This window comes from Bufo bufo, chromosome 5 (assembly GCF_905171765.1).
Source record: "Bufo bufo chromosome 5, aBufBuf1.1, whole genome shotgun sequence".
Classification (NCBI taxonomy): Eukaryota; Metazoa; Chordata; class Amphibia; order Anura; family Bufonidae; genus Bufo; species Bufo bufo.
Window position 1 is genome coordinate 114,954,719 of NC_053393.1, and position 23,285 is coordinate 114,978,003.

Below are 23,285 nucleotides of genomic sequence, written 5' to 3' on the forward strand. Positions count from 1 at the left end.
TGTGCAGATTTGGTTGAATAGAGATGTGAGACCTGTTTTTTTTTGCGCTGTGTGACAGTTATAGGTTTAATCACAGAATGACACTTCTATCAGCACGCTAGCGTGTGTCTTAGGTTTTTCTGAATTATACTATCAATAACTTTAATGTAAGATTTACTTTTTGGGATAGATTTCAAGTAGGCCTGAAATACCACAAACTAGTTATTTTCAGAATGGCAAATTTGGGAATGCTTTTTCAACCCAGAACAAAAAGTCTGCTTTGACGGTCACTACAAATAACTTGACCAGCTAAAACTGTGCAGATTTGGTTGAATAGAGATGTGAGACCTGTTTTTTTTTTGCGCTGTGTGACAGTTATAGGTTTAATCAAAGAATGACACTTCTATCAGCACGCTAGCGTGTGTCTTAGGTTTTTCTGAATGATACTATCAATAACTTCAATGGAAGATTTTCTTTTTGGGATAGATTTCAAGTAGGCCTGAAATACCACAAACTAGTTATTTTCAGAATGGCAAATTTGGGAATGCTTTTTCAACCCAGAACAAAAAGTCTGCTTTGACGGTCACTACAAATAACTTGACCAGCTAAAACTGTGCAGATTTGGTTGAATAGAGATGTGAGACCTGTTTTTTTTTGCGCTGTGTGACAGTTATAGGTTTAATCACAGAATGACACTTCTATCAGCACGCTAGCGTGTGTCTTAGGTTTTTCTGAATGATACTATCAATAACTTTAATGTAAGATTTACTTTTTGGGATAGATTTCAAGTAGGCCTGAAATACCAGAAACTAGTTATTTTCAGAATGGCAAATTTGGGAATGCTTTTTCAACCCAGAACAAAAAGTCTGCTTTGACGGTCACTACAAATAACTTGACCAGCTAAAACTGTGCAGATTTGGTTGAATAGAGATGTGAGACCTGTTTTTTTTTTGCGCTGTGTGACAGTTATAGGTTTAATCACAGAATGACACTTCTATCAGCACGCTAGCGTGTGTCTTAGGTTTTTCTGAATGATACTATCAATAACTTCAATGGAAGATTTTCTTTTTGGGATAGATTTCAAGAAGGCCTGAAATACCAGAAACTAGTTATTTTGAGAATGGCAAATTTGGGAATGCTTTTTCAACCCAGAACAAAAAGTCTGCTTTGACGGTCACTACAAATAACTTGACCAGCTAAAACTGTGCAGATTTGGTTGAATAGAGATGTGAGACCTGTTTTTTTTTGCGCTGTGTGACAGTTATAGGTTTAATCACAGAATGACACTTCTATCAGCACGCTAGCGTGTGTCTTAGGTTTTTCTGAATGATACTATCAATAACTTCAATGTAAGATTTTCTTTTTGGGATAGATTTCAAGTAGGCCTGAAATACCAGAAACTAGTTATTTTCAGAATGGCAAATTTGGGAATGCTTTTTCAACCCAGAACAAAAAGTCTGCTTTGACGGTCACTACAAATAACTTGACCAGCTAAAACTGTGCAGATTTGGTTGAATAGAGATGTGAGACCTGTTTTTTTTTGCGCTGTGTGACAGTTATAGGTTTAATCACAGAATGACACTTCTATCAGCACGCTAGCGTGTGTCTTAGGTTTTTCTGAATGATACTATCAATAACTTCAATGTAAGATTTTCTTTTTGGGATAGATTTCAAGTAGGCCTGAAATACCAGAAACTAGTTATTTTCAGAATGGCAAATTTGGGAATGCTTTTTCAACCCAGAACAAAAAGTCTGCTTTGACGGTCACTACAAATAACTTGACCAGCTAAAACTGTGCAGATTTGGTTGAATAGAGATGTGAGACCTGTTTTTTTTTGCGCTGTGTGACAGTTATAGGTTTAATCACAGAATGACACTTCTATCAGCACGCTAGCGTGTGTCTTAGGTTTTTCTGAATGATACTATCAATAACTTCAATGGAAGATTTTCTTTTTGGGATAGATTTCAAGTAGGCCTGAAATACCAGAAACTAGTTATTTTCAGAATGGCAAATTTGGGAATGCTTTTTCAACCCAGAACAAAAAGTCTGCTTTGACGGTCACTACAAATAACTTGACCAGCTAAAACTGTGCAGATTTGGTTGAATAGAGATGTGAGACCTGTTTTTTTTTGCGCTGTGTGACAGTTATAGGTTTAATCACAGAATGACACTTCTATCAGCACGCTAGCGTGTGTCTTAGGTTTTTCTGAATGATACTATCAATAACTTCAATGGAAGATTTTCTTTTTGGGATAGATTTCAAGTAGGCCTGAAATACCAGAAACTAGTTATTTTGAGAATGGCAAATTTGGGAATGCTTTTTCAACCCAGAACAAAAAGTCTGCTTTGACGGTCACTACAAATAACTTGACCAGCTAAAACTGTGCAGATTTGGTTGAATAGAGATGTGAGACCTGTTTTTTTTTGCGCTGTGTGACAGTTATAGGTTTAATCACAGAATGACACTTCTATCAGCACGCTAGCGTGTGTCTTAGGTTTTTCTGAATGATACTATCAATAACTTCAATGTAAGATTTTCTTTTTGGGATAGATTTCAAGTAGGCCTGAAATACCAGAAACTAGTTATTTTGAGAATGGCAAATTTGGGAATGCTTTTTCAACCCAGAACAAAAAGTCTGCTTTGACGGTCACTACAAATAACTTGACTAGCTAAAACTGTGCAGATTTGGTTGAATAGAGATGTGAGACCTGTTTTTTTTTGCGCTGTGTGACAGTTATAGGTTTAATCACAGAATGACACTTCTATCAGCACGCTAGCGTGTGTCTTAGGTTTTTCTGAATGATACTATCAATAACTTCAATGTAAGATTTTCTTTTTGGGATAGATTTCAAGTAGGCCTGAAATACCAGAAACTAGTTATTTTGAGAATGGCAAATTTGGGAATGCTTTTTCAACCCAGAACAAAAAGTCTGCTTTGACGGTCACTACAAATAACTTGACCAGCTAAAACTGTGCAGATTTGGTTGAATAGAGATGTGAGACCTGTTTTTTTTTGCGCTGTGTGACAGTTATAGGTTTAATCACAGAATGACACTTCTATCATCACGCTAGCGTGTGTCTTAGGTTTTTCTGAATGATACTATCAATAACTTCAATGTAAGATTTTCTTTTTGGGATAGATTTCAAGTAGGCCTGAAATACCAGAAACTAGTTATTTTGAGAATGGCAAATTTGGGAATGCTTTTTCAACCCAGATCAAAAAGTCTGCTTTGACGGTCACTACAAATAACTTGACTAGCTAAAACTGTGCAGATTTGGTTAAATAGAGATGTGAGACCTGTTTTTTTTTGCGCTGTGTGACAGTTATAGGTTTAATCACAGAATGACACTTCTATCAGCACGCTAGCGTGTGTCTTAGGTTTTTCTGAATGATACTATCAATAACTTCAATGTAAGATTTTCTTTTTGGGATAGATTTCAAGTAGGCCTGAAATACCAGAAACTAGTTATTTTGAGAATGGCAAATTTGGGAATGCTTTTTCAACCCAGAACAAAAAGTCTGCTTTGACGGTCACTACAAATAACTTGACCAGCTAAAACTGTGCAGATTTGGTTGAATAGAGATGTGAGACCTGTTTTTTTTTGCGCTGTGTGACAGTTATAGGTTTAATCACAGAATGACACTTCTATCAGCACGCTAGCGTGTGTCTTAGGTTTTTCTGAATGATACTATCAATAACTTCAATGTAAGATTTTCTTTTTGGGATAGATTTCAAGTAGGCCTGAAATACCAGAAACTAGTTATTTTCAGAATGGCAAATTTGGGAATGCTTTTTCAACCCAGAACAAAAAGTCTGCTTTGACGGTCACTACAAATAACTTGACCAGCTAAAACTGTGCAGATTTGGTTGAATAGAGATGTGAGACCTGTTTTTTTTTGCGCTGTGTGACAGTTATAGGTTTAATCACAGAATGACACTTCTATCAGCACGCTAGCGTGTGTCTTAGGTTTTTCTGAATGATACTATCAATAACTTCAATGGAAGATTTTCTTTTTGGGATAGATTTCAAGTAGGCCTGAAATACCAGAAACTAGTTATTTTGAGAATGGCAAATTTGGGAATGCTTTTTCAACCCAGAACAAAAAGTCTGCTTTGACGGTCACTACAAATAACTTGACCAGCTAAAACTGTGCAGATTTGGTTGAATAGAGATGTGAGACCTGTTTTTTTTTGCGCTGTGTGACAGTTATAGGTTTAATCACAGAATGACACTTCTATCAGCACGCTAGCGTGTGTCTTAGGTTTTTCTGAATGATACTATCAATAACTTCAATGGAAGATTTTCTTTTTGGGATAGATTTCAAGTAGGCCTGAAATACCAGAAACTAGTTATTTTCAGAATGGCAAATTTGGGAATGCTTTTTCAACCCAGAACAAAAAGTCTGCTTTGACAGTCACTACAAATAACTTGACCAGCTAAAACTGTGCAGATTTGGTTGAATAGAGATGTGAGACCTGGTTTTTTTTGCGCTGTGTGACAGTTATAGGTTTAATCACAGAATGACACTTCTATCAGCACGCTAGCGTGTGTCTTAGGTTTTTCTGAATGATACTATCAATAACTTCAATGGAAGATTTTCTTTTTGGGATAGATTTCAAGTAGGCCTGAAATACCAGAAACTAGTTATTTTGAGAATGGCAAATTTGGGAATGCTTTTTCAACCCAGAACAAAAAGTCTGCTTTGACGGTCACTACAAATAACTTGACCAGCTAAAACTGTGCAGATTTGGTTGAATAGAGATGTGAGACCTGTTTTTTTTTGCGCTGTGTGACAGTTATAGGTTTAATCACAGAATGACACTTCTATCAGCACGCTAGCGTGTGTCTTAGGTTTTTCTGAATGATACTATCAATAACTTCAATGGAAGATTTTCTTTTTGGGATAGATTTCAAGTAGGCCTGAAATACCAGAAACTAGTTATTTTGAGAATGGCAAATTTGGGAATGCTTTTTCAACCCAGAACAAAAAGTCTGCTTTGACGGTCACTACAAATAACTTGACCAGCTAAAACTGTGCAGATTTGGTTGAATAGAGATGTGAGACCTGTTTTTTTTTGCGCTGTGTGACAGTTATAGGTTTAATCACAGAATGACACTTCTATCAGCACGCTAGCGTGTGTCTTAGGTTTTTCTGAATGATACTATCAATAACTTCAATGTAAGATTTTCTTTTTGGGATAGATTTCAAGTAGGCCTGAAATACCAGAAACTAGTTATTTTCAGAATGGCAAATTTGGGAATGCTTTTTCAACCCAGAACAAAAAGTCTGCTTTGACGGTCACTACAAATAACTTGACCAGCTAAAACTGTGCAGATTTGGTTGAATAGAGATGTGAGACCTGTTTTTTTTTGCGCTGTGTGACAGTTATAGGTTTAATCACAGAATGACACTTCTATCAGCACGCTAGCGTGTGTCTTAGGTTTTTCTGAATGATACTATCAATAACTTTAATGTAAGATTTACTTTTTGGGATAGATTTCAAGTAGGCCTGAAATACCACAAACTAGTTATTTTCAGAATGGCAAATTTGGGAATGCTTTTTCAACCCAGAACAAAAAGTCTGCTTTGACGGTCACTACAAATAACTTGACCAGCTAAAACTGTGCAGATTTGGTTGAATAGAGATGTGAGACCTGTTTTTTTTTTACGCTGTGTGACAGTTATAGGTTTAATCAAAGAATGACACTTCTATCAGCACGCTAGCGTGTGTCTTAGGTTTTTCTGAATGATACTATCAATAACTTCAATGGAAGATTTTCTTTTTGGGATAGATTTTAAGTAGGCCTGAAATACCAGAAACTAGTTATTTTCAGAATGGCAAATTTGGGAATGCTTTTTCAACCCAGAACAAAAAGTCTGCTTTGACGGTCACTACAAATAACTTGACCAGCTAAAACTGTGCAGATTTGGTTGAATAGAGATGTGAGACCTGTTTTTTTTTGCGCTGTGTGACAGTTATAGGTTTAATCACAGAATGACACTTCTATCAGCACGCTAGCGTGTGTCTTAGGTTTTTCTGAATGATACTATCAATAACTTTAATGTAAGATTTACTTTTTGGGATAGATTTCAAGTAGGCCTGAAATACCACAAACTAGTTATTTTCAGAATGGCAAATTTGGGAATGCTTTTTCAACCCAGAACAAAAAGTCTGCTTTGACGGTCACTACAAATAACTTGACCAGCTAAAACTGTGCAGATTTGGTTGAATAGAGATGTGAGACCTGTTTTTTTTTTTGCGCTGTGTGACAGTTATAGGTTTAATCACAGAATGACACTTCTATCAGCACGCTAGCGTGTGTCTTAGGTTTTTCTGAATGATACTATCAATAACTTCAATGGAAGATTTTCTTTTTGGGATAGATTTCAAGAAGGCCTGAAATACCAGAAACTAGTTATTTTGAGAATGGCAAATTTGGGAATGCTTTTTCAACCCAGAACAAAAAGTCTGCTTTGACGGTCACTACAAATAACTTGACCAGCTAAAACTGTGCAGATTTGGTTGAATAGAGATGTGAGACCTGTTTTTTTTTGCGCTGTGTGACAGTTATAGGTTTAATCACAGAATGACACTTCTATCAGCACGCTAGCGTGTGTCTTAGGTTTTTCTGAATGATACTATCAATAACTTCAATGTAAGATTTTCTTTTTGGGATAGATTTCAAGTAGGCCTGAAATACCAGAAACTAGTTATTTTCAGAATGGCAAATTTGGGAATGCTTTTTCAACCCAGAACAAAAAGTCTGCTTTGACGGTCACTACAAATAACTTGACCAGCTAAAACTGTGCAGATTTGGTTGAATAGAGATGTGAGACCTGTTTTTTTTTGCGCTGTGTGACAGTTATAGGTTTAATCACAGAATGACACTTCTATCAGCACGCTAGCGTGTGTCTTAGGTTTTTCTGAATGATACTATCAATAACTTCAATGTAAGATTTTCTTTTTGGGATAGATTTCAAGTAGGCCTGAAATACCAGAAACTAGTTATTTTCAGAATGGCAAATTTGGGAATGCTTTTTCAACCCAGAACAAAAAGTCTGCTTTGACGGTCACTACAAATAACTTGACCAGCTAAAACTGTGCAGATTTGGTTGAATAGAGATGTGAGACCTGTTTTTTTTTGCGCTGTGTGACAGTTATAGGTTTAATCACAGAATGACACTTCTATCAGCACGCTAGCGTGTGTCTTAGGTTTTTCTGAATGATACTATCAATAACTTCAATGGAAGATTTTCTTTTTGGGATAGATTTCAAGTAGGCCTGAAATACCAGAAACTAGTTATTTTCAGAATGGCAAATTTGGGAATGCTTTTTCAACCCAGAACAAAAAGTCTGCTTTGACGGTCACTACAAATAACTTGACCAGCTAAAACTGTGCAGATTTGGTTGAATAGAGATGTGAGACCTGTTTTTTTTTGCGCTGTGTGACAGTTATAGGTTTAATCACAGAATGACACTTCTATCAGCACGCTAGCGTGTGTCTTAGGTTTTTCTGAATGATACTATCAATAACTTCAATGTAAGATTTTCTTTTTGGGATAGATTTCAAGTAGGCCTGAAATACCAGAAACTAGTTATTTTCAGAATGGCAAATTTGGGAATGCTTTTTCAACCCAGAACAAAAAGTCTGCTTTGACGGTCACTACAAATAACTTGACCAGCTAAAACTGTGCAGATTTGGTTGAATAGAGATGTGAGACCTGTTTTTTTTTGCGCTGTGTGACAGTTATAGGTTTAATCACAGAATGACACTTCTATCAGCACGCTAGCGTGTGTCTTAGGTTTTTCTGAATGATACTATCAATAACTTTAATGTAAGATTTACTTTTTGGGATAGATTTCAAGTAGGCCTGAAATACCACAAACTAGTTATTTTCAGAATGGCAAATTTGGGAATGCTTTTTCAACCCAGAACAAAAAGTCTGCTTTGACGGTCACTACAAATAACTTGACCAGCTAAAACTGTGCAGATTTGGTTGAATAGAGATGTGAGACCTGTTTTTTTTTTACGCTGTGTGACAGTTATAGGTTTAATCAAAGAATGACACTTCTATCAGCACGCTAGCGTGTGTCTTAGGTTTTTCTGAATGATACTATCAATAACTTCAATGGAAGATTTTCTTTTTGGGATAGATTTTAAGTAGGCCTGAAATACCAGAAACTAGTTATTTTCAGAATGGCAAATTTGGGAATGCTTTTTCAACCCAGAACAAAAAGTCTGCTTTGACGGTCACTACAAATAACTTGACCAGCTAAAACTGTGCAGATTTGGTTGAATAGAGATGTGAGACCTGTTTTTTTTTGCGCTGTGTGACAGTTATAGGTTTAATCACAGAATGACACTTCTATCAGCACGCTAGCGTGTGTCTTAGGTTTTTCTGAATGATACTATCAATAACTTTAATGTAAGATTTACTTTTTGGGATAGATTTCAAGTAGGCCTGAAATACCACAAACTAGTTATTTTCAGAATGGCAAATTTGGGAATGCTTTTTCAACCCAGAACAAAAAGTCTGCTTTGACGGTCACTACAAATAACTTGACCAGCTAAAACTGTGCAGATTTGGTTGAATAGAGCTGTGAGACCTGTTTTTTTTTTTGCGCTGTGTGACAGTTATAGGTTTAATCACAGAATGACACTTCTATCAGCACGCTAGCGTGTGTCTTAGGTTTTTCTGAATGATACTATCAATAACTTCAATGGAAGATTTTCTTTTTGGGATAGATTTCAAGAAGGCCTGAAATACCAGAAACTAGTTATTTTGAGAATGGCAAATTTGGGAATGCTTTTTCAACCCAGAACAAAAAGTCTGCTTTGACGGTCACTACAAATAACTTGACCAGCTAAAACTGTGCAGATTTGGTTGAATAGAGATGTGAGACCTGGTTTTTTTTGCGCTGTGTGACAGTTATAGGTTTAATCACAGAATGACACTTCTATCAGCACGCTAGCGTGTGTCTTAGGTTTTTCTGAATGATACTATCAATAACTTCAATGTAAGATTTTCTTTTTGGGATAGATTTCAAGTAGGCCTGAAATACCAGAAACTAGTTATTTTCAGAATGGCAAATTTGGGAATGCTTTTTCAACCCAGAACAAAAAGTCTGCTTTGACGGTCACTACAAATAACTTGACCAGCTAAAACTGTGCAGATTTGGTTGAATAGAGATGTGAGACCTGTTTTTTTTTGCGCTGTGTGACAGTTATAGGTTTAATCACAGAATGACACTTCTATCAGCACGCTAGCGTGTGTCTTAGGTTTTTCTGAATGATACTATCAATAACTTCAATGTAAGATTTTCTTTTTGGGATAGATTTCAAGTAGGCCTGAAATACCAGAAACTAGTTATTTTCAGAATGGCAAATTTGGGAATGCTTTTTCAACCCAGAACAAAAAGTCTGCTTTGACGGTCACTACAAATAACTTGACCAGCTAAAACTGTGCAGATTTGGTTGAATAGAGATGTGAGACCTGTTTTTTTTTGCGCTGTGTGACAGTTATAGGTTTAATCACAGAATGACACTTCTATCAGCACGCTAGCGTGTGTCTTAGGTTTTTCTGAATGATACTATCAATAACTTCAATGGAAGATTTTCTTTTTGGGATAGATTTCAAGTAGGCCTGAAATACCAGAAACTAGTTATTTTCAGAATGGCAAATTTGGGAATGCTTTTTCAACCCAGAACAAAAAGTCTGCTTTGACGGTCACTACAAATAACTTGACCAGCTAAAACTGTGCAGATTTGGTTGAATAGAGATGTGAGACCTGTTTTTTTTTGCGCTGTGTGACAGTTATAGGTTTAATCACAGAATGACACTTCTATCAGCACGCTAGCGTGTGTCTTAGGTTTTTCTGAATGATACTATCAATAACTTCAATGTAAGATTTTCTTTTTGGGATAGATTTCAAGTAGGCCTGAAATACCAGAAACTAGTTATTTTGAGAATGGCAAATTTGGGAATGCTTTTTCAACCCAGAACAAAAAGTCTGCTTTGACGGTCACTACAAATAACTTGACCAGCTAAAACTGTGCAGATTTGGTTGAATAGAGATGTGAGACCTGTTTTTTTTTGCGCTGTGTGACAGTTATAGGTTTAATCACAGAATGACACTTCTATCAGCACGCTAGCGTGTGTCTTAGGTTTTTCTGAATGATACTATCAATAACTTCAATGTAAGATTTTCTTTTTGGGATAGATTTCAAGTAGGCCTGAAATACCAGAAACTAGTTATTTTGAGAATGGCAAATTTGGGAATGCTTTTTCAACCCAGAACAAAAAGTCTGCTTTGACGGTCACTACAAATAACTTGACTAGCTAAAACTGTGCAGATTTGGTTGAATAGAGATGTGAGACCTGTTTTTTTTTGCGCTGTGTGACAGTTATAGGTTTAATCACAGAATGACACTTCTATCAGCACGCTAGCGTGTGTCTTAGGTTTTTCTGAATGATACTTTCAATAACTTCAATGTAAGATTTTCTTTTTGGGATAGATTTCAAGTAGGCCTGAAATACCAGAAACTAGTTATTTTGAGAATGGCAAATTTGGGAATGCTTTTTCAACCCAGAACAAAAAGTCTGCTTTGACGGTCACTACAAATAACTTGACCAGCTAAAACTGTGCAGATTTGGTTGAATAGAGATGTGAGACCTGTTTTTTTTTGCGCTGTGTGACAGTTATAGGTTTAATCACAGAATGACACTTCTATCAGCACGCTAGCGTGTGTCTTAGGTTTTTCTGAATGATACTATCAATAACTTCAATGTGAGATTTTCTTTTTGGGATAGATTTCAAGTAGGCCTGAAATACCAGAAACTAGTTATTTTGAGAATGGCAAATTTGGGAATGCTTTTTCAACCCAGAACAAAAAGTCTGCTTTGACGGTCACTACAAATAACTTGACCAGCTAAAATTGTGCAGATTTGGTTGAATAGAGATGTGAGACCTGTTTTTTTTTGCGCTGTGTGACAGTTATAGGTTTAATCACAGAATGACACTTCTATCAGCACGCTAGCGTGTGTCTTAGGTTTTTCTGAATGATACTATCAATAACTTCAATGTAAGATTTTCTTTTTGGGATAGATTTCAAGTAGGCCTGAAATACCAGAAACTAGTTATTTTCAGAATGGCAAATTTGGGAATGCTTTTTCAACCCAGAACAAAAAGTCTGCTTTGACGGTCACTACAAATAACTTGACCAGCTAAAACTGTGCAGATTTGGTTGAATAGAGATGTGAGACCTGTTTTTTTTTGCGCTGTGTGACAGTTATAGGTTTAATCACAGAATGACACTTCTATCAGCACGCTAGCGTGTGTCTTAGGTTTTTCTGAATGATACTATCAATAACTTCAATGGAAGATTTTCTTTTTGGGATAGATTTCAAGTAGGCCTGAAATACCAGAAACTAGTTATTTTCAGAATGGCAAATTTGGGAATGCTTTTTCAACCCAGAACAAAAAGTCTGCTTTGACGGTCACTACAAATAACTTGACCAGCTAAAACTGTGCAGATTTGGTTGAATAGAAATGTCAGGTCTATTTTTTAGGCGCTGGGTGACAGGCTCAACTTGCCCCTGATGTAATATATGGCCAAAAAATAACCAGACTGTTGATGGTTAAATGCACTTCGGTGACACAGGCTCAGCCTGCAGCTGATGTAGTATATAGCCAAAAAATAATCAGACTGTTGATGGTTAAATGCACTTGGGTGAAACAGGCTCAGCCTGCAGCTGATGTAGTATATGGCCAAAAAATAACCAGACTGTTGATGGTTAAATGCACTTCGGTGACACAGGCTCAGCCTGCAGCTGATGTAGGATATAGCACAAAATAACCACACTATTGATGGTTAAATACACTTGGTGATAGCTCGTGCTGGCGCTCCACAAGTCACAAAATGGCCGCCGATCACCCCAGAAAAAAAGTGATCTAAAAACGCTCTGGGCAGCCTCAAAAAAGTGAGCAAGTCGATATTATCACTTCAATGATCCACAGCTGCAGATCGATCACAGAATGAAGTCTTTTGGAGGAGTCAATCTGCCTAATCTCGCCCTAACGTCGCAGCTGCAACCTCTCCCTATACTGATCATAGCAGAGTGACGTGCGGCGCTACGTGACTCCAGCTTAAATAGAGGCTGGGTCACATGGTGCACTGGCCAATCACAGCCATGCCAATAGTAGGCAAGGCTGTGATGGCCTCTTGGGGCAAGTAGTATGACGCTTGTTGATTGGCTGCTTTGCAGCCTTTCAAAAAGCGCCAAGAAAGCGCCGAACACCGAACCCGAACCCGGACTTTTACGAACATGTTCGGGTTCGGGTCCGTGTCACGGACACCCCAAAATTCGGTACGAACCCGAACTATACATTTCGTGTTCGCTCATCCCTATTGTGGACCTCACTGTATCTTGGTTGGGACAATAAGTTTCAGATACCCTACTATACCTGCTAAACAACTGCCCTGGAGTGAGAACCGCAGAGATCCTCATTGTACAAACTAAAATAGAGCTGGGCATTGTAGTGCCATATATATAAGAAGAGAAAAACAGCATTATTGAGATGGATTTGAGAAGGTTGTGCTGGTTATATTGGAAAAGAACCAGAGAGAACTTTTATTTGACCTGCTGCATCCTATACACATCTGTGGGAGCTTGCATATGTCAACTGTAAAGATTGCACTTAATGTATTCAATGTCTGTTTGAACCACCTACCAACTACCTTAGTAAAGTACAGTGGACTTGTTGCACTTATGCCGGTCACCTTACTGCACAGCTGTCCACATCCCCATAGTGTGCATTACATAGCCCATCCGCAGGACCCCTGCCTTGCACACCCAAAACCTATTTACATCAAGGACACCTTCACTACCACCAGGCAGAGGGCTCCAGAACCAGAGTGCGCCCCGAGAGGAGGAAAGGATGCAACTCTCACATCACTGAACAGACCCAGGAGTACCACTGTGAGTAATTACTACCATCAGTGACACCTTCATCACCTATCCGCTCCGGAATCCCGGGCATGCTGCAGAAGTTTTGGATCAAAAGAATATTTTCACCCAATCTTTTTGTTCTCCCTGGAGATAAGCAGCCGCCAGAAGTGTCTGACAGCAGCTTTACCCCCTCTTCCCATTGAATACATATAAATGTTCAGCCAAGCTAAGCGTGCATGTGTATGAGGGGAGGGAGTCGGGAGAGCTTTCTGTCGAGCTTAATGTGTATGGGGAGCTAGGAGGGATTCGGGAGAGCTAGTTACCGGTGAAACATCTTGTATGGCTGCCCTGAAAACTCTAAATCCTTTAAATCATCAGTTGAGAAACACAATTAGTAACTGTGCAAGACAGAAAAAGCTGCAACTAAACTCATGTCTGCAGTATCGAGATGAACATACAGTTCTCAGCTCATCAGAAGTAAATAATAAAGGTTCCTCACACATACATAAAGTATTTTGGAAAATTGTGTAATTTTCATTTTACAAAAAAAAAAGTGAGACTCATCTTCCTGGCAGCACTGGCACACGCTATGGCGTTCAGCATGTCAGTACTCTAGAAGTGCTGACTGCCATCACAGAAGTGATAGACCACTGAAATCAGCAGGTCTGTCACTATCATATGCTGGACGGGTGACAGGTGACAGGTCTCCTTCAATATTCGTGTTTTATAACTGGAGCAGCATTTATGCAAAAAATAGTTATCAATGCTGGTAGAAGGGTAAGGATTCACATACAATGTTTGGCAGCATGTTTAGTGGCTTTTTTTTTTTTTTTTTGCTGTGTTTTGTTGTTTTTTGCAAAAGTGAGCTTAAAGTCTCCAGTAAAATTGGAGAATGCTACAAACATAAGGGGAAAGTGGTAACAACAGGGTCCGCCATCAGTCCGACAAGTAGGATGCATTTCCGTATGTGTTCCATTTTTTTGCAGACCTATTGACTTGAATGGAGCCATGGAACGTGATTTGCGGACAATAATAGGACATGTTCTATCTTTCAACGGAACGGAAAAACGGAAACGGAATGCATACGGAGAACATTCCGTTTTTTTTTTTGCGGAACCATTGAAATGAATGGTTCTGTATTTTGACCGTATACAGAACGCAAAAAACAGCCCGTAAACGAAAAAAAAAAAAAAATGGTTGCATGAAAGAGGCCTAAGGCTGCTGCTGCTGTGATCGCTGTGTAGTGGATCCGAGCATCTAAGTGCTTTGCCCAGGCATAAAGATCTGTCTGAAATCCTGGGGACTTAATGATAGGCTCCTCCTCTCCAGGCTTGGTTGCATAAAGAAAAGGTCCGGCAGTAGTACTTGTGACATTATGCTTTGTGCCGCCCCCTCCACAGACAACCAATGTCTGACACCCGATGTCTAACACCTGACCCCTGACGATTGACTGCTGATGGAGTTTTGGCAGACGGCTGATGGAGTTTTGGCTGAGGGCTGACACCTGATGTCTGACCCCTGAAGGCTGAGGGCTGACACCTAACGGCTGATGGAGTTTGGGCTGAGGGCTGATGGAGGAGGTATTTTTTGACTGACGTCTGGGGGATGAGGGAGTTTTGAGTTAGGGGGGAGGGATTTTTGGCTGACGTCTGAAGGAGGAGGGAGTTTTGGATGAGGGAGGAGGGAGTTTTGGCTGACGGAGGAGGAGGAGGTTTGGTCTGAGGGAGGAGGACTGATGGAGTTTTGCCTGACGAAGGAGGGAGTTGTGGATGATGTCTGTGGATGTCCTAATATGTATGCCGTATATATATGTGCAGTGATAACCGGCGTGACCAGTTGACCATCTTATGTGCAGGAAGGTTCCTCGACTCTCACCTGTTGCAGTTAAAATTGAGTAGTCCTAAAGATGATACCCTTTCTGAGAAAGTTGTCTAGCGGTGACAAGGACCCACAGAGGTGCTGGGCAGATCTGCAAAAAGTGGTTGGTGCGACTCCCAGAGAAAGGCTTATACAGGGAAGGCAGTGGCTGAAGGTAGCCAGCCAGAGTTCCACAGGTGCACTTTAGGGTGGGCAAAAGTAGGCAGTCAATCTGACTGCAACATGCAACCTAATTCTTGGTGAACTTGTGGAGCGTTACATGGTCCCCAAGTTCTGCAGTGTTCACCTGTTTTGTACCCTTACCTCCTAACTAACCTGGATCTGGTGGGACAGTCCTGGATTTTGCTGGCTGTCCCGGAACGTCTGAGGTGTGCCCCTCTCTCAGCTGACTCTGCGTCCATAAGATGCAGAGACATCTGCTTGTAATGATGAATGAAGCAGGGAGCCATCTGCTCCCTGCTTTACCATTCTGCTTAGCTGCAGGTGCCCCCCCTAGCAAGCATGATGCGGTCAGACATCTCACTGTTGGGCTGTGTAGGAGGAGCAGTGCAGGCCCAGGAATCAGCCTGTGTTCCTCCTACACAACAGTGAGATTTGTATCCTGCCTGCTGGGGAGAGCGCAGGGTGAGCTGTGATGACCATCGAGAAAGTAGATGAGTATTTACTGTTTTGTTTTTTTAACTTCCTGTGAAGGGGCACATATCTGGGCATAACTATTGTAAAGGTGACATATCCAGGCATAACTACTGTGAAGGGGGCACATGAGTGCATGACTACTGTGAAGGAAGCACATGTGGGCATAACTACTGTTAAGGGGTCACATGATGGCATGACTATTGTGAAGGGGTCACATGATGGCATGACTACTGTGAAGGGAGCACATGTGGGCATGACTACTGTGAAGGGAGCACATGTGGGCATGACTACTGTGAAGGGAGCACATGTGGGCCTGACTACTGTGAAGGGGGCACATGTGGGCATGACTACTGTGAAGGGGTCACATGTGGGCCTAACTACTGTGAAGGCAGCAGAGGTAGCCATAACTACTGTGAAGGGGCAGACGTAGCCATAACTACTGTGAAGGGGGCACTTGTGGACATAACTACTGTGAGGGGGCACAATATGGGCATAACTACTGTGAAGGGGCACAATGTGGACATTTTTGTATGGTGGCACAAAGTGGGATTAATTACTATGTGGGTTAAGGGGACTGGGTGCGTATAGCTATGCTTTGGGTGGAGTTAGAGGTGTGGCCTAGTGTGAAAAAATGTGTTGCATATATTGTCCCTCTTTGGTATTTTCTAAAGTTTGGAGGTATTGGTTTGTACCTGTAGTAGTGACCTGCAACCATCAAGCCTATTGTGCCACCCTTTACATTTTATAACCATTAAGTGTGCCAATGTTGTAAAAGAAGTAAAGTCATTAAACTGTTCTGTATTGATTCTTGAACAGGAGCAGCCTTTACAGACAACTGTGTGCTGCGTTTCTGTATACACGGCAACCGATCAATCACTGTGAGGAGAGCGGGAAGAGCACATTTTTGTGCCATGTTGGCTAATATCGGAGCAGACTTATCCCCATACATACACAGGGCAGCACAGTCTGATGACAGATCCACTTTAATGGTGTTAGAATGACTCAGTGAAGTAGTCCGGCTAGAAAATGCTGTCTGATGGCATAAGTGAATATTATATTGTTCCAGCATGATATTGGTAGTTCACTAGTACAGGTTTCATTTTATAGTCTTTCAAAACGAGTTATCATTTTGCCTTTCTTATTCCATACCTTTGAGTGCTGCTTTGTATGTGGTTCATTGTCTTACAGTAGAGAGTACAGAGGTTGCTGTTGTGGGCAGTAAGTGTAAGAGTACCTCATTACCAGTTAGCTAGACAACCAGAAGGGGGCAGTCTTGCTGTAAGATCAGTGTTTCCCTGCTTCATATGGTAGTGTAGCCATTCAGTGTGACAGATTTGCTGTGATCTCCTCCAGACCTACATGATTTAATCCATTAATCCATCTGTAAGAGAAAATAATATCTACCTGTAAAATAAATGTGAATAAATCAATTGATGTACTGCTTTCTCCTAAATATTGGTTGGAATTAGGGATGAGCGAATCGACTTCGGATTAAACATCCGAAGTCGATTCGCATAAAACTTTGTTTCAATACTGTACGGAGCGAGCGCTCCGTACAGTATTAGGCTACTTTCACACTAGCGTTCGGGTGTCCGCTTGTGAGCTCCGTTTGAAGGCTCTCACAAGCGGCCCCGAACGGATCCGTACGGCCCTAATGCATTCTGAGTGGATGCGGATCCGCTCAGAATGCATCAGTCTGCCAGCGTTCAGCCTCCGCTCAGCAAGCGGACACCTGAACGCTGCTTGCAGCGTTCGGGTGTCCGCCTGGCCGTGCGGAGGCAAACGGATCCGTCCAGACTTACAATGTAAGTCAATGGGGACGGATCCGTTTGAAGTTGACACAATATGGCTCAATTTTCAAACGGATCCGTCCCCCATTGACTTTCAATGTAAAGTCTGGACGGATCCGTCTGAACAACTTTCACACTTAGAATTTTTTCTACAATATAATGCAGACGGATCCGTTCTGAACGGATCCCAAGTCTGCATTATATGAGCGGATCCGTCTGGGCAGACACCAGACGGACCTGCTCTGAACGCTAGTGTGAAAGTAGCCTTAGAATGTATTAGCTCCGATGAGCTGAAGTTATTACTCCGTGAAGTCTCGCGAGACTTTGCATAATAACTTCAGAAATTGATTTATACTGTAAAAAAACATTTCCCGAACTTGGTTCGCTTTCAAGTGGTACCTTGTTGGGACACACCCTTACACATTTGATGGTCAGCCATTTCTGTTGAAATCTTCAGGATCTGCCAACATTTTTTCTAATGTGTGACCACTTTAAGTTCTACCATGGTGCTTCAGATATCTCATTATACTGTCTATGTACCTGCAGAAGTGCAGAGTACAAGTGTCCTGATGTCATTAATGGGTTATTTTGACCAATATTTGCATGGTGTAGTTAGAGAAGTTGTTGAGAGTTGGTAAGTGTTTCTTATAAAAGGAAACTGTGCAGGTTTATTGTCTTCTCCTCCCATTTCTGGTTCCTGGACACAATGGCAGGTAGGGTACCTGTATTCTGTGTACTGATGACACAACAGGAAAACAAAAGCTTAGACTCATTCCCTAACAAAGACCCTGATAAAGCCTTGGTTTTCCTTCCATGGTCATTTGTTAGGGTTGTCATTTCCATAACAGGAGGGATTGTCGTGCTTCTGGATTCTCTTCAAATGCACGATTCACATTCCTTCTGAGAAAGGTACCTACCAGGTAAGGCCGAGCTCATAGCCCAGCAGGACTTATCAGTTGTAAGTGCATTAAAATAACACTTCTCAATGAATGTCAAAAGCTTCACAATGTCACCTAGAGACATTCAAAGAGCAGGAATCCTGTTGTGTCTCAGTCCAGATGGTAAGACCCATTCATCAGTAATTGGTATTTACTGAGGGTAGTATCACTAAAGTGTGAAGTGTTGCTGTTATCACAACTATTCAGTAGTAGTCTACTGCCAAGTGTGTGCCTCAGACTGCTCTGTCCTGTAGACCCTGTCTCTATGCCTAGACGTCACCTCAGCTACCTGATGCGTCTTTAATAATAAAAGTGGTAGTTTGGCAAATAGTGTACCCGGTTTTTATATGATCGCATAGCTGGTTGAGATGCTACACGCTGAATATCTGTATGTAGTGCAGTCATTGTACTGAGCCACTTGTTCAGGGGGTGGAGGATTGGGGGCTCACCTGGCTCAGGGGTCCACTGGGGGATTGACCAGCTCCCCGGTGGGTCAGTCCGAGCCTGTCCAGGGTTATGAAAACAACCAATTGGGCTGTGCTACACTGTTTTCATAACTCCCATAGAAGTGAATGGTAGCAATGGAAACAACATAGCACAGTGAGCTATGCTGATCCCATAATTCCCTATTCACTTCTATGAGTTGCAGAAACGGCATAGCATAGCCCACTTGGCTGTTTCTGTAAGGCCACCCATTTCTGACTACTGTATAGAACAGGTTTTCCAATGTCAGCCATGAATGCATTAAAAATAGTCATCTAGTTCAGTAGTTAAAGAGACTCTGCCTTTAGACAGATACGTTAAACGGTGTTGTCTCATGAAGACCCCATTGAAACACCTTTACCTCCAATGAGCCAGAGTGGGTGGGCACCGTGTAATGCCCGGCCAGACAGGGATTACCTCAATAATAACAGTGTATTGCCGGGATTACAGAATCAGAACCCATGGCGATTAGCCAGCTTCCATGTCTTCATGTGTGACTGCCCAGAAGTATCTGTAATATTGTCTGTAGCATGTGCTATATCACTGTGCTCCTTCCACTACCTTAGACAATTCTATTTTCTAGCTAATTGTAATTTAAATATATGCTATTCCTTTCACCCAAAAAAAAGTAACTGAATAGTTAGACACACGCCAGAAGCAAGATATCACTGTTATAACCATAAGGTCACCAGATAGTCCCCAACACCACACAAACAGATGGCCTGTGAATCAAGAGCTTGTTTGGCAAAATCACTTTCCACATCATTGACTGTCGCGCACCAGAGAGCAAAGCATTGCTAGCACGTGGCTGGGTTCCTGAGCCCTCCCCGTCAGGCTGCTGCCTTTTATTAGATTATTCCTCATTATATTGACTGGTTCTGGTCAAATATTTGGAAAGGTTACATTATATTTCTTAACACAGGCTTTTTATGACGTTTTGAGTCCAGTGATAGCCTGCTGACTGGTCCTCAATGCAGCCTCTGAGAATAGCATATATTGTTCATGTGGCTAAAGAGAAAGATTTAGAGGATGAGATTATACATTTTTCACTGTAAGTAAGGATGGCTGTTGTTTGTCACCAGTGGTGTAACTACACTTAACTGGGCCCCACAGCAAATTTTTGAACCGCTCCCCCCCAGAAACTCTCTCCTCAGGTGCAACCCTCACTCCTGCAGCTAGTAAGGATCACTCTCTCAGACCAGGCCCGGCAGCCGCTCCATCCATTTACTACATGTATATATTGTATGTCATGTCACAGTATATAATGTCATTGTATAATACCATTGAGGGGCCCTGACAATAAAATCTTTCAGTCCTCCTCTCAGACAGGCTCCTTCTGAGTTTGGGCCCCGTAGCAGACGTTTCCCCTGCTGCTTCCACTATAACTACAGTATGCCTCTGTTTCTCACCCATATTAGTACTCAAGTACATGGCCGTATTGCAGCTTTATACAGCTTCTAAGTTGCATGGAACTGGAAAATGGCACCCATGGATAGGTATAGGGCCCTACTGTACTTCTGAATTACGTCAATTCCATACAGAGGATTTTTGTTTCCTGTCAGATACATACTATATCCATCGATCATGGTCTATTCCATAAGATGCTAAATGGCGATGCTAGAATACTTCTCTAACACCGTTCTGTATTAAAGGGGTTTTCTGGGAATACAATATTGATGGCCTATCCTTAGCACTGGTCATCGACATCTGATCGGAGGGGGTTTGACTCTGGGCACAGCCACCCATCAGTTGTTTGAAGAGGCCGTGGCGCCCCTGTGAGAGCTGCGGCCTCTTCCTAAGCCAATAACGTCTTGTTCATCAGTCACATGGCCTATATGCAGCTCTGTGCCATTCATGTCCATGGGCCTGGGTGGCAATACCAAGCACAGGTGGTATACAAGGTACGGCACTGTGCTTGATGAGCTGTGAGGAGGCCAAACAGCTAATAGGCAGGGGTGTCAGACCCCCACCCCTAGATATTAATGATCTGTCCTGTGGATATTCTACTCCTAGAAACCCCTATGAACAGATTTTTCTATATTTAAAAAAAATTGTCAGAGAGTAGGGGGCTGTGTGAAATAAAGAACACACTATCAGTAAGCCCCTTTAAGCAACATATAATGGCACACAGAAATGAAGGTATACCTAGGAAAGGACATTTGTGTAGCAGAGGTAGCTGTGAGCAGCACTTTCTTTAGTTATCATTAACCCAAATAAAAGGGGAGAAAACACACAATAGTAATGTATAAAATGCCTGAGCTCTATGACATTGCAGGATTATTTTATACGTCTTTGTAGAAATTAAACAATTCCAAAATGTGAAAGGAAATAGCCTCAGGTGGACTTTTATTAACTCTTCTACAAAGCATCATTACATAAAGTATTTGGAGCTTTATTTAGTCATTCCCCAGAGTCACTTACAGCAGCAATTTGGTCAATGACTAATTGATCAGTGTAAAGTTCTATTTTCCACTCACTGGCTGAATGGCATGAAAAATGGCTACAAGAGGCTTGGCTGCCCTGAATCCATCCCAATTAAAAAGAAAGTTAATATGCATAGTAAAGTTCTCCAAGTAAAGTCATCTTGGTTTATACCAAGCAAATACATTGCGTTGTTCTTTAAAAAGACATCGGATTTTAAGGACTGACATTATTATAATCTTTTTTATATAATACTCGACAACTGGTTATTATAGTTTTTTAACTGCTGAATATAAAAAAAGATAATGACTGAGTTTATATAATATATTTGCGAAGTATAATAATATGACAGTCAACTGACCAATTGTCCAAAAGTAATTTCTGGTTAATGTACGGTATATTTGCAGTGGTTGATGCCTTGTTCTGTGATAAAATATTCCAAACGCTCCGCTTAGACAAATGATGGAATTCAAACTCCCTGCATACACCACTAGAAGGAGCTTAGTAGTGTTTTATTACTGAACTGTAAGAATGCATTATGTAGTAATCTTGCATCCATTTTAACCTGATGGTTAGCTTGAAGGTGTCCATCACAGGCCATCTGTCAGTAGAATGTAAAGTTCACTAATTAGACACGCAACAAGTTAATGGGGTTTTCTACTATTTAGATACTGATGACCTATCATCTGGATAAATCCAAAGAAAAGCTTATCCAGAGCTTGATTAAGTCACAGCTGTGATTAAGAGCTCAGGAGAAGCTCGAAATGCATAAGCAAAATGGACTGTATTGCTCTGTGGATTTTATGAAGAAGTAATTAATAAAACCTATTGTTTTTATCAAGTGCTGGAAAACAGCTTCCAGGTACAGGATACTTGGACTGTCTATGAATAGAAGTGGAGCAAAATCGGTGACCATTTTTTTTTTTATAATTATCCTCCGGACAGGTCATCAGTTTCAGATTTGTGGGTACACCTGACACCCCCAGTGATCAACTGTTTTCGGATCCAGAAGCAAAACAATTAAGTATATACAGGAGTATGTGACTGTAAATAATATTATAAGTGATAACCAGCATGGGTTTACCAAGGACAGAAGTTGTCAGACTAACCTGATTTGTTTTTATGAGGAGGTGAGTAGTAGCCTGGACAGAGGGGCGGTTGTGTATGTAGCGTTTCTGGATTTTTCAAAGGCTTTTGGTTATGTCCCTCATAGACGCTTAATAAGTAAAGAAAGGTCTATTGACGTGGAAAGTATAGTTTGTAATTGGATGGAAAACTGGCTGAAGGACCGTGTCCAAAGAGTTGTGGTCAATGATTCCTATTCAGAATGGTCCTGGGTTATAAGTGGTGTACCTCAAGGTTTAGTGCTGGGTCCTCTATTATTTAATTTATTTATTAATGATATCGAGGACTGGAATAATATCACCATTTCTATTTTTGCAGATGACACTAAACTGTGTAGAACTGTATGGTCTATGGAAGATGTCCACAAACTACAAGCTGACTTGAACACTTTGAGTGATTGGGCATCAACTTGGCAAATGAGGTTCAATGTGGACAAATGTAAAGTTATGGATCTTGGTAGTAATAATCTCTGTGCTTCATATGTCCTAGGTGATGTAACACTGGGAGAGTCACTTATAGAGAAGGATTTGGGTGTCCTTGTGGATGGTAGATTAAATTATAGTATACAATGTCAATCAGCTGCTTCTAAGGCCACCAGGATATTGTCATGCATTAAACGAGGCATGGACTAGCGGGGCAGGGATGTAATACTACCACTTTACAAAGCGTTGGTGCGGCCTCATCTGGAATACGCAGTCTGGACACCAGTACATAGAAAGGATGCACTGCAGCTGGAAAAAGTACAGAGGAGAGCAACTAAAATGATAAGGGGCATGGAGGGTCTTAGTTATGAAGAAAGATTAAAAGAATTGAATTTATTTAGTCTTGAGAAGAGACGTCTAAGGGGAGACATGATTAACCTATACAAATATATAAATGGGCCATACAAAAAATACGTCGAAAAGCTGTTCCATGTAAAATGTGCTCAAAAGACAAGGGGGCACTGCCTCCGACTGAAGAAGAAATAGTTCAGTCTCCAGAAGCGTCAAACCTTCTTTACTGTAAGAACGGTGAATCTGTGGAATAGACTTCCTCAGGACGTGGTCACAACCGGAACAGTGGACAGTTTCAAAAAGGG